The sequence below is a fragment of the Lactuca serriola genome, chromosome 9 (genome assembly GCF_051521515.1).
Source record: "Lactuca serriola cultivar US96UC23 chromosome 9, Lser_US96UC23_V15, whole genome shotgun sequence".
Taxonomy (NCBI): Eukaryota; Viridiplantae; Streptophyta; class Magnoliopsida; order Asterales; family Asteraceae; genus Lactuca; species Lactuca serriola.
The window spans coordinates 81468723-81482325 of NC_136416.1; positions in this window are offsets into that span (position 1 = coordinate 81468723).

A 13603-nucleotide genomic window follows, 5' to 3' on the forward strand; every position below is an offset into this window, starting at 1 on the left:
CTAATTTTGACTTTATTTTTATTATTTATTTTTAATAGGCCGGGACAGAAAAACTTCGTTATAAATTCATAACTTCTTCGTTTGACGTCCGTTCTCGCCTAGCTTTTCATCGCTTCGATACCAACAACGAGACCTTCGATCCTCGTTTAGATTGCTTCGGCTAAAAACCGCTCGATCTCAAATCGAGTATTTCAGGCTGCATATCGCTAAGTCGAAACTTCAGAAAATCATAACTTCCTCATACGAAGTCAGATTTGGGCGTTCTATATATATTTAGAAACCTCGTTTCAACTACTACAACATTAACCAAAGATATCAAGTTTATTTTACACTTAATTTTTGACACTTATTTTTATTCTTAATTAATCAAACCACATAATTAAGCAATTAAGCACAAAACACATAATACTCAAATAATACACTTCTATTATTTCAAAACGGGTTACAAAGGTTAACCTAGACTATTATATCAACATTGATGATAAGCCCAGAAACACAGGCGTTACAAACTGCTTTCATGTGTTCCTGTGATATACAATCGATTACTTGTAGAAAAGTATCGAAGGGCTTCTTTTATAGGCTTAATTTGGTGGTTATGCGAATTTCGTTACATATCAACCTAAACATAAGGTGAGTAATTGTAATCGAAATTACTTTTTTGATCGTTTTGATCAGGGACAAGATTGCTTTGGATTATTTTGAAAAGCGACAATGGGTTCAGATATATACTCACATGGAAATCATATTCATAAAAAAAAATTAAGTGTTGGATCCTGTTGGGAAACAAACATTGTGGGCTTCGAACATTTAATCAAGACCATTCATACGAATGAATATGATTTGGAGTATATGAAATACCAGGTACAGAAACAAATGTTTCGTATAATTCTGGAACATGGTTCCCCGTCAATTTCTTAATGTGTGAAGATTTTGGGTTTTACTTACTTCACGGACTCATGAAATAAGATCATTAACACATATTGATGACATGTCTAAATCACGATTGGTTTGATCAAGTGACCTCAAGGACATGTGTCTTCGTGTGTGCATCGTGTTAAGAAATTTTGTGATGAAAAAGATTGGTTGTAAGATCGAATGTACCTCTGTTATTTTTGGAACAAACATAATACTCTTAACTTATGTGAGAAGAGTAAGGTAGCTCGTTGGACTTATGCGAATGTTAGCCTAATTGGGAAGAAACTTTCGTATGAAAAATTCATTAAGGCTTTCGTGTGATACACATAGAGTCATTTGAGGCTTAGGTCGACATGCAGCAGCATGCTTCTAGGGACGCCCTAACTAGTATATAGTTCAAAGAAATGATACCTTCCCATAGAAAACTAAGCATGTCCTCTTCGAATTTTTCTCCCACTAGTACTGAAAAAACACAAATATAAAAGAGCAAAATTAAAAGAACAAAAATATTTTTGTGTTTTTATATTTTTCAAACAAATAAAATTTAAAACAAATTTAAGAAAATAATACAAACTTAACAAAATCTTTTTGGAATTTTATATTTTTAGAAAATGAAAGACAAAGCAAAAGAAAATCTTTTTGTTGTTTTTGTATTTTTCGAAAAGATTACAAACAAATGAAAATATTTTTGGTTTTTCGTGTTTTCTCAATGTTTTAAAGAAAAGAAGTAAATTGAACTCATGCTACCCAAAATGCGAATGCGAAACATAGCGAAGCCTCTTAACGCACAGTAACTTCTGAATGATTCCGACTCAGATTCGTTGAATGAACAATTCTTTACTTGACAAACTTCTTTCATCCTTGAGTGATATTATTTGGTACTGAATTCGCATCGAGCATTCCAAAACCTGCTAAAATTCTCACAAAAGATTTTTCATCAAGAGCTTTAGTAAAAATATCAACAAGTTGTTCAGTGGTCTTAACAAAATGTACTTTGATATTCCCTTCCTCTACATGATCTTTGATAAAGTGATATCGAAGAGCAATGTGTTTTGTCTTTGAGTGTTGTACAGGATTGTGACAAATGCGAATCGCACTTAGAGAATCACAGTAAAAGGGAATCTTTTTCATATTTATTGCATAATCACGAAGTTGACTTTGGATCCAAATAATTTGAGAAGTATAGGCAGCAGACGAAATATATTCAGCTTCAGCAGTGGATATAGCAACACAAGTTTGCTTCTTCGATTGCCAACTCACCAGCTTCCCATCCAAAAGTTGACATCCACCACTCGTACTTTTTCGATCCAAAGTACATCCCCTTAGGTCAGCATCCGAAAAAGCTTGAATGAAAAATCCCGAATTCGAAGGATACCAGAGTCCTAACGAAATTGTCCCCTTAAGATAGCGAAAAATGTTTTTCACTGCAGTTAAGTGGGGCTCTCTGGGATTTGCTTGATACCTAGCACAATTACAAACTGAAAACATAATATCAGGCCTACTTGCAGTTAAGTACAATAAAGACCCTATCATGCTTCGATAAAGTGTTAGATCAACAACTGGAGCATCTAACGAAGGAGTTATTCTTGTTCCCACTGCCATTGGCACTCTAAGCTTTGTATTGTTCGTCATTCCAAACTTCTCGAGCAGATTCTTCGTGTATTTTTCTTGATTGATAAAAATTCCATCCTTATTATGTCTTATATTCAAACCAAGAAAATTATTTATTTTTCCCATCATGCTCATTTCGAATTGACTTTTCATAAGATTTTCGAATTCAGTAGACAATTCAGGGTCAGTTGAGCCAAAAATAATATCGTCAACATAGATTTGAACAAACATTAGATGATTACCCACTTTCTTTTGAAATAGTGTGGGATCAATTGATCCTTGCTTAAATTTTGATTGTTTCAAGAAATTGGTAAGAGTTTCATACCATGCTCTTGGTGCTTGTTTTAACCCATAAACTGCTTTGTCTAGAATGTAGACATGATCAGGATGTTCCTTACTTACGAAGCCCGGTGGTTGTTCGACATAGACAGTTTCTTCTAGCTCTCCATTCAAGAATGTGCACTTAACGTCCATTTGATAAACATCGAAATTTTTGTGAGCTGCATAGGCTAAAAGTATGCGAACTGCCTCGAGTCTTGCGACAGGGGCGAAGGTTTCTTCATAGTCAATTCCTTCTGGTTGCGAATATCCTTTTACTACAAGCCTAGCCTTGTTTCGAATAATATTGCCATCTTTGTCGGTTTTATTTTTGAAAATCCATTTTAACCCGACAATCGAAACATCAGAAGGTTTAGGAATAAGTCTCCAAACTTTGTTTCGTTCGAATTCAACCAGTTCGGATTGCATGGAAACAACCCAATCTGAGTGTTCTATTGCATTCTTTACTGTCTTTGGCTCTATTTTCGAAATAAAAACATTAAACACACACAATTCTTGATTCGCATTAAGTACCTCGTTTTGGCACGAATCTGAGCTCTTGTCAACACACCGTCTTGAGGATTCCCTATGACCTGTTCTTTGGGATGACTTTTTGTCCATTTTCCCATTGGTGGATATGCCAGATCGAAGTCTAATGGTGCATCCTCATACACTTCTTCGTTTTCAGTTTCAGCAACGGAAATATTGTCATCAAATTCATACTCCCCCTCAACTGAACCTTCAAGCTCCCCCTCAACTTGATTATTATCTTGATGCTCCCCCTCAACATGTTGATCAAGTTCCCCATCAACTTGATTATTATCTTGATGCTCCCCCTCAACATATTGATCTACATGTCTTTTCTCCCCCTCGAAAGTATGTCCACCTTGAACACTGATTTCATCAGTCGTATGCTCCCCCTTTATACGAACTCCAGGCATGCTTTCGCTACTATTTGAGTCAGATGTACAAGTAGAGTCATCATTGTGTTTTGAGGATTCTGGTGTTTGATTATCAGCAGCATGAATTTCAGCATTGATCGCCCTATCAGGAATACCAAATATTAATTCATAATCAAAATCAAAAGTATTTTCAGTTTCAACTTGATTATTTGTATCAGCTATGATTGGTTTTTGTTTGAATTTGTGATCTATCTGCTTAAAAAAATAGTCATCAAAGGTTAAGTTGAAAGTCTCTTCAACTTTTCATGTCCGCTTGTTTAACACTCTGTATGTAACAGAATTATGCGAATATCCTAAGAATATGCCTTTATCTGCCTGCACATTGAACTTGGAAAGATTATCTTTTCAGTTCATTATAAAACACCTGCAACCAAAAACATGTAAAAATTTTACATTAGGTTTTCGAGTGTTAAGTATTTCATATGGAGTAATATTGAATCTTCGATGAATGAATGAACGATTCAGAGTAAAACACGCAGTTGACACAGCTTCAGCCCAAAGATATTGAGGTAAGTTCGCATATGTCAGCATAGTCCTAACCGCTTCGCATAGAGACCTATTCCTCCTTTCGACCACACCATTTTATTGTGGTGTATATGGTGATGAAAAATTATGCGAAATTCCCTTAACTGTGAGAAATGAATCCAACTTTTGATTTTTAAACTCAGAACCATTATCGCTTTTGATCTTGCGAACACTCTTTTTAAGACTCATCTCAATCTTTTTGATAAAGTCGATCATCGGTTGAGAAACCTTAGATTTTAACCTGAGAAAAAAATACCCATGTAAATCGAGAAAAATCATCAACAACAATTAAAATGTACCGCTTTTTATTGAGTGTCTCAACAGTCGACGGTCCACATAAGTCGATGTGAAGAAGTTCCAACGGTTCTACGATATTCGAATCTATAATGATTGGATGTCCTTTTCTGTGTTGTTTTCCTTGTTCGCAAGCTGCACATAAAGTATCATTATCAAATTTAAGTAAATGCAAACCTCGAACCAAATCTTCAGTGACAAGTTTATTAATATTGTGAAAGTTCAAGTGAGACAATCTACGATGCCATAGCCAGCTAATATTATTCGAAGCCTTCGACAAGAGACACACTGCTGGTTTTCCCACAATCGGTTTGATGTCGAGTGTGAACATGTCTCCATATCTTTTTGACTTGAGAAGCACTTCATTTGTGTTCACTTTCGATATGATGCTTCCTTCTTCGTTAAACACCACCTGATTTCCAGTGCCCACAACAAGTTGCGAAACACTAATCAAGTTATGTTGAATGCTTTCGACATAAGCAACTCGATTTACTGTGAATTGCCCATTTGTGACTTTTCCATAGCCTTTCACTTGACACTTATGATTGTTGCCGAATTTGACTACTCCAGCATTTTCCAAGGTTCTATAATCTCGCAAGTTCTCCTTTCTTCCAGTCATGCGATGAGAGCAACCACTGTCAATATACCATTTTGAATCGTATTGCTCATCACACATCACCTGCATTTAATGAAATAATTTAGGAACCCAAGACTTTTTGGGTCCTTCATTAGTATCATTAAACAAATTCTTAGAATTTAAAACCCAGGTTTTTACTTTTTCCTTTACACATTGAATTAAATCAACATCATCAGATCTAGATATTGAAATAAAGTTGTTCGATAGTTTTGGTTTTTCCTTGATTTTCACCTCAGCCTTCGCAACCTGCTTAACTTCCACAACTGGTTTCCATTTTTGTACTGGAACATTCGAACCATAAGAAGATAAACTATCAGCAGAAGATTCATTCACATATTTTTCGAACGCAGTCTTGATTTGTTGTTGTGAAAATTTGCCATTTTGAAATTGTTTTCCCTTTCCTTCCAACCAATTGTTGATCGAATTTACATCAGATTTTCCTTTTGTGTAAGAAACTTTGGTTGGTTTTGTGATCAAATGATTTGGAAAATTTTGTTGTTTAGGTGAAAATTTTGTTTTTGTTTGGGTTTTGACATTCAAAATTGGTGAATTATTCGTTGATTTTCTAACATTTTGAAACTTACGATCATTCACAAAGTTATGTGAAGTCTCATATTTTCTAATGTTATCATATTTTCGAATACATCCAACCTTTTTATTTATCGAATCCTGTGTTTTAACATCATTAGGCTTTTCGTTAGACACTATTTGCCAAAAAATTGCCTTTAGTGCTTTTCTTTTCGAAACATTGTTTTCACTTGAAAATTTTCCAACCATCATTTTAAATTCATGAGAATTCAATTTCACTTCTGATTTTGTTTTACCATATTTTTGAAACACTTTCTCTTCTTTTTCATGTTTAACCACCCATTTTTGTGGTGGTCTTTGATGTTGAAAAACATAAGAATTTGAGTTACATTGTTTTCTATCGTGTTTTGATTTGCAAAGAAACCTTTGGTAGTTGACCGTTTGTTATCATTTTCAACCATTTTGTTAAATTCAGGCTTGATTTTCTCAACATTTCCAGCAGTTACGAAAACTTGGTTTGGAAAAACCGTTTTATCAATGCATGTAAAATTCGGATAGACAACCGTGTTGGTTTCCAAGTAGTGTGCACCTTTTTCATTATGAACTTGGTTGAATTCCTTCGTGTCACCATACACTTGTTTAACAACAACGCGTGTAGATGATGTTCCAGTCGAAACATTCTTCTCTTTCTTACATTCACACAAAGTTTTCACTTTCTCTTCGTCATCATCAGTGTCATCTGTTTGGCTACTTCGAACTTCCACATCATCAAAGTTAAAAAGTTGCGAAGTTGATGGTTTGTCAATCTCAACCTTCACTATCGAATCAACTAAAATTTCTTTAACTTTGACCTTAGACGTTATATTAATTATAGACAGTTTAGAACAATCAATCTCTTCTTCCTCTTCGATTTCACTAATTTCACTCACATTATCTGAATTATCATCGACATCAGCATAATTGAGTTGAGAATCAAGAGTCGAAGTCTCAGTTTTCTTTAAAATCTTAATTTGTTCATTCTTTGTTAAACTATCATTTACAATATCTACCAATTCATCAGCATTCAGAAATTCATCAATTTTGACAATACCATATGCAAATCTATCATCAGGCATTTTGTCAAACTGGTTCACAGTCATATGATATAACATCAACTTTTCACGTTCATAAGCAAGAAAAGGTAGTAATTTTCTATGTTGTTCTTTGCTTATTTCGGATGAATGATGTAAAGCAGTTAACTTCGCATATAGTCTCTTAGCTAAATTACAGTAGATGTTTCGTTGAGCTAACAACAATCTAACATCTCTATCTAGACTATCCCTATCAGTATTGACATTTTTCATCTGTAGTTCAAGATAATCTACCCTGCTTCGTTTTATGTCTAACTGTCTTCGTGTCTCAGCTAGTTGTGTTTTTAGATTTTGAGCCTCAGTACTATCAGACACAATAACAACATCAAAATAAGCAACAATATCATCGAAAGCAGTTATTTCATCATCATAAGCAATTAGAGGAATATTAAAAGATTCAAGAATAGCACGTACCTTGGTGGTCATAGGAGACTTATCAGTGGATTTGGACACGAAGCAATGTCCAGAGATTTCTTCTTCTTCTTCGCTATTCTTCTTGAAACTAGCGAACATCGCACCGTGTGTAGGGTGCCTCATTTCTTCATCATCTGAACCCGAAGACCAGATTTGGTAGGTTCCACTTTCATCTTCGTCTATCTCTCCCTTAGCAACCAAAGATAACCCTTTTCCTTTTGCACGAACTTCCTCAAGCTTTTCAGCATAGTAAGCTTCGTCTTTGACTTTGGATTTCTTTTCATCCTTCTTCCTTAACATGCAGTCAGCTGCAAAGTGGTTAGCTCCATTACAGTAATGACTATTGACTCCTGAGTCACCTTTCAGCTTTCTCTCTGCCTTTGATTCCTTCACATTTTCATCCACCTTTTCATACTTCTCATACTTCTTCTTCTCCTCACCTCCATCCTTTACTCCAGCTTTCACAAAACCACTCTTCGCATCTCCTTGCATACCCTTTGGTTTGAATGGCTTCTTAAATAATTTCTTTACTCTGTTGTTTGAGTAAAATGCAACTGCCTCATCATCATGATTCATCAGGAACCCCTCATCATCCGAGCCTTCCTTTTCAACAGACTCAACTTCATTCATTTTCGACACCAACGCTAGTGGTCCACCCAAAATTTGTTTCGACTCTTCTAACATTTCAGCCACTTCGTTTTCATGTGTTTTGAGCTGGTTGTATAAATCATTCAGACTCGAAGTATCAAAGCTCTGTTGATTCTTTATCATCATGCTCACACGTCCCCATTCTTTGCGAAGCCCCATGATAAATGTAAGATTGAATTCCATAAGAGACCTTGTTATTCCATATCTGTTGCATCGATAAATGAGTTCATTCAGACGATCATAGTAATTTTCAATTGTCTCAGCATCCTTCTGTCTGAACTCCTTAAGCTCAACAAGACATTGTTTAACAAAATTGATCTTTGTCTTTTCACTACCTTGGTATTTTTCTTTCAATGTGATCCAGATGTCTTTTTCTGTTTTACAACCACGAATGTAGTTGTAAACCATAGGTGGCAATGCACCTCTCAGCTCTCGCATACATCTCTTCTCATTCTTTTTCATATGATCACCTTGATTACTGACTTGATCAGAAGTTCCAGAGGCTCCTAATGTTTGAACATTCGCAGGAGGTAGAAGGTGTCCATTGATACAGTTCCAGAGCTCCTCATCAATCCCATTTAGATAATCTTCCATTCTGTCAGCCCATTGATCATAATATTCTGGAATCAACATCGGAATTTTAGTAGATGAACCAAGCAAATGAGAGTATGAGGTCATAGTGTTCATGTCAAAGTTAGCCATTGTTGAACACGAATGCTAATCGATTACTCGACTAAACAATTCAGATGCAGAATCGATTCAAATCTGAAGATCAAGAGAGATTTTCATAACCAAAAGCGCGGAAATATTTTGAATAAACTCGTAACTCAAAATGCAAATGATTCTAGAATGAAAATCAAATCAATGCAGTTTGAACCCTGCTCTGATACCAATTGATGAAAATTGTAATCGAGATTTAGAAAGAAATCATGATCTAGATGAATGGGTAATGAATGATATGGACACCAAATGTAAATATTAATCAGCAAGTTTGTATTGAACAGAGAATTCGAATACAATACTGATTACAAAATAAGCAGAAAAGTTCTTCTCTACTTCTATCCTCAGTCCCTACTTATAGGAAACATGAGTGTACAAAAAATACTAAGTCTAGACATTAGGCTTCGACATAAAATGACTTAGTAAATAAAATATGCGAAATAGAACAGACAAAGCTTTGACTTTTACAACAAAATGACTCAACACATATTTAAAAACATTTTGTGACTAACTTAACATGTCTAACTTTTGTACCTGATGTCTTTTCCTAGTCATTTAACTTCTTAAGTATAGATGGATAAATTCCATCCGTCTATTTCAAGTATTAGGTAGACATTTTATAAAATATATTTAATATATATATCTTAATCTCCTTAAGAATGGTCAATAGTGTTTTATCCTATCATCAACTATAACTAATTTGAAGCATCTTGATATGCCATTTTCAATTTCTTCAGAAGTCCTTCCACATATAAATAAGGCAATACACCAAGTGTTTGGGGTCCTTTTGGATAAGGTAATCATACGCCTGGACATTGATGGACTTACATTAAAGCACCCAAAAAAACAACCTCTTGTATTTCACTCAATTATATACCTTTTTAAAGTTCGCATATACATGTCTAACAAATTATTTGTTCTCAACTAATAGTAGAACCTCCTTTGCAGCTTCTGCTAACCCCAAACAAATATAAAATCTATTAAAAAGTTAACACATATAAATATGGAGTAAGGAAAATTATGAAATAAAATAGCAGTGTATGCAACTTATGATAATTTGGGTTGATGGTAAGTCCCCCCCCCCCCACCCCACCCCACCCCACCGTCATGTAATATAATTTCCTCAACTAGTAACTCAAGAAATCAATTCCATCATTTTTATTGTCTATTTCCACCACAACCCAAGCAAATAGATGCACCTGATTGTTCAAATCCCTAACAATTGTAGTAAGTAACTCTCCATTGTATTTACATTTTAGAAATCAACTGTCTAATAAAACTAATCTCATATAACTCATAATTCAACCTTCTTTTAAAGCCTTAAAACAAACATAAAATCTATGCAAATATGTCTTTCCATCCAGGTTTATTGAAACACATACTTTTGTAGTACATCCTATATTGGATCTCAAAATCTCAACTTCATAGTATCATATTTAGGCCTAATGATTAGTCACCTTTAATTAGTTACATGGATTTCTTCCTCAACATATGACATTTCCTCAATGATACTTTACACATAAACTTGTTTTATGTATTCTTTCATGTCTATTATTTTTATATTAGGCTTATTATTTAACTCTTTAATATATTGTTTGGCAATCTAAGTAAGATTCACCAAGGAATCATATTTGACCTCCTTAGTGTATTTGTGTTTCTCATCATGACCTTTAATCTAAAATGACATTTTCTTATTTATTCAAGAAACCTAAAATAAAAAATGGACATCTAACTCCTTTATTGATTATGCCACATCTAAGTTGAAGTCTCTTTAAATTTGATTTAGTAAACTCAAATGGACATCCATTTGCAATTGGTGTACTTAGTTAAACATAACTTGACTTCCTCTATTAAGAAGTACCTTTTACCAATATGAGGTCTCATTTTCTTTAACATTATACGTGGTTCATTGACGATACACTCAACACCAAATTCAAGTTCATCTTTGTCAATGTTTTTTCATTACATGTGTCATCATTGGAATGACTATCTTCTTGTATCCCATCATCCTCATTACCTTCTTTAGTTATTTTGATATCATAATACTCATATAAGAAAGGGTTGTATATCACCTAAGAATATTTTTCATTATTTGTATCCTCATTGAATTCCTTGTCATTGTCTTCAAGTTTATGATTCACCAAAAAAGATTATCATATGGTCTTCTTACATGCAATGATTAAATATTTGGTAATTCTCTCCTTAACCCTAGCGGTCGTTGACTTTTCAATTCCAGCATTGACTTCTGATTTCCATATGATTCTTCCATTGTGATTCATCTAGTTTGTTCCAGAAGGGTTCTAGAGGTCATGGGTTAGGGTGTGCTTTGTCTTTGTAAGGTCCGTGAATGAAGTTTTAGTTGAGATGTCTAGAAAAGGTGAGTATAAGTGGATACTGGTAAGGAGAAATGAAAATGGACGTGCCGGAGATAAATTGGATAAAGATAGGAATCAAGAACAAAACAAGGGTGGAGGGTATCATCTGCAACATGGTACAGTTAACAAAATCTCAGTTTCCTTCTAGTGACCTGCAAGGCTGCAACCAAGTAAAATATGGAAAAGATGGGAATTATTGTTGATGTCTATAATTCCCAAAAGAGATTAAGAATGGAAGACGATTTGGTTTTTCCATTTCATCAAAGTCAAGAGCAATAAATAATTGGAAAGGAGACTATGTCAGATATGGTTCAGTAATTACCATGTCTTTGCTTCCATAGAAAAGTATAAGATACATGAGAAGATATCGACAGAAAAAAGAAAATCTCAGAAAGATAAAAAAACAGAAGGAGAATGTGTGAATTGAAAGAGAAGATAAGAAAAAGAAATCATATGTAAAGGATGTGTTGGAAGAAAGGTATCCAATTAGTTGCAAAAAGTGATGATTCGTGTACATGAGTTAACTGATATGGTCGATACCCTAACAACTTTACTTGCTAAGGTCTGTGGTGTTTCCATGATACAAAATTTGGTTAGACTGTGCACTGAAGAGGTATTCTCTTGTATTAAAATAAGGTATGTTGGTGGCATGTGGGTGTGGATTTTTTTTTTCTGTGAATGCATTTAAGAATTTTACTAGTAATGCTGGAATTTGGAACATCTTCTGTAAGTTTCGTTCTATTGCAAAGAATTTTGTTGTCTCGTATAGAGTTGTATGGCTTGAGATTCTTGGACTCCTTATGTGTGATTGTAACCTATTTGTGTTCAAGAAGGTTGCTTCTATGTGGGGGTCAATATTGTTTTCAGATGATTATGAGTCCAATGGTATGTCAGTACTGAAAGTTTGTGTTTGGATAGGATTTATATATTTTATTCAAGAATCTCTATGCGTGGTAATTGAAGGAAAAGAATATCAAGTTTATGTAAAAAAGATGATACATTGGGAGCCTGATGTTGCAGATGAAGGTAGTTTTATGGAAGATGACAATAATTCCATAGGTCTTTTTGAAGGTGGTAATGAGGATTTATTTGATAATAATGCAGAAAATGGTGAAGATGATAATATTTATCAATGTGAGGAGGAAACAGAAGCGGTTAGTGAAAAGGATCGCTTAGTTTTGGGTAGAAAACATTTTGTGAGTGTGAATAAGGTTCAAGAATATGTTGATGATAATCACATTGAATGTGAAGATGAGGGGAATGGTATCAATAGTCATCACCTTCATGTTCAATAGTAGGTTCCAGTTCAAAAAGATATATTTGGAGAAGATGTTAATTTTATTCCATAAGAGTAAGAACAAACGGAGTAGAATTCTCACATAAATGAATCGAGTTTTTCTAAACCTACAAGTTTTGGGGATAAAAATTTCTAGATAGTAGTGGATCTTTTCAGTATTTAGGCAATGACTATAAACGATCGTGGTATACGGGTATGGTTAAGATATTGAAAAATTTAAATCCTACTGATGGGGTTACTTCATGTGATGAGGTTAGTAGGTTCATAGAGTTAGGCAAGGTTGTAACATCCCAAAATTTTCAACCAATTAAAACTTTTCAAAACAAACCATTTACTAATAAAAGTGTTTAAGAAACATTGTTTCCAAAACATTATTTACAAATCAGTGTCTCCCAAGATCAATGACAAAAAATTAGGATGTGTATGGTCACGCCTTCGCCTTGCTACGATTCTCTGAAGTACCTGAAATAAAAAAACAAAATTGTAAGCCTAATGCTTACTGAGTTCCCCCAAAGTACCACCACACAAAAAGATAACATATACCAACAATCAACATGCATATAGAGCCTTCAGCTTGACTGGACCGCCTCGCAGGCCTACAGACTATCTGGACCGCTCAAAGATTCTTCAGCATGACTGGACCGCCTCACCGGGCCTTTAACCTGTCTGGACCGTTCTCTAGGCCTTTAACTTGACTGGACCGCCTTGCAGAGCCTACAGTCTATCCGGACCACCCTGGATCTCTTGGCCTTCAGGACACAACAGGACCACCTCAACCCAACACACCATCACATATCAACATATACCATATCAAAACATATATAAGTACAATAAATCATAACAACATATTAATATAAACATTATCGGATTTGTTGACTGACAACACAAAGCAATACAGTCTCAACCCACCCACACCACGACGACATATACACAACTAACATATAACCAACCAATAACAAATAGTCAGATCTTACAGATCACTAAGCATATCATCATCCTATCTACGAGGATACAGATCTAACAGATCACTACAGTACACAATAATACGATAAACCAGGATAACACTCCAAAGGACGACCTTTGTGCCTTCAACCCGAAGTAGACTGAGGAAAACTCACCTCAATCCGCTGATAATCAAATCACTGCTCGGACCGCTGAACCGGATAACCTCGCACCAAATATCAATAAATACAATCTTAATTAATGAATAACCTGATAGCCCAAAATCC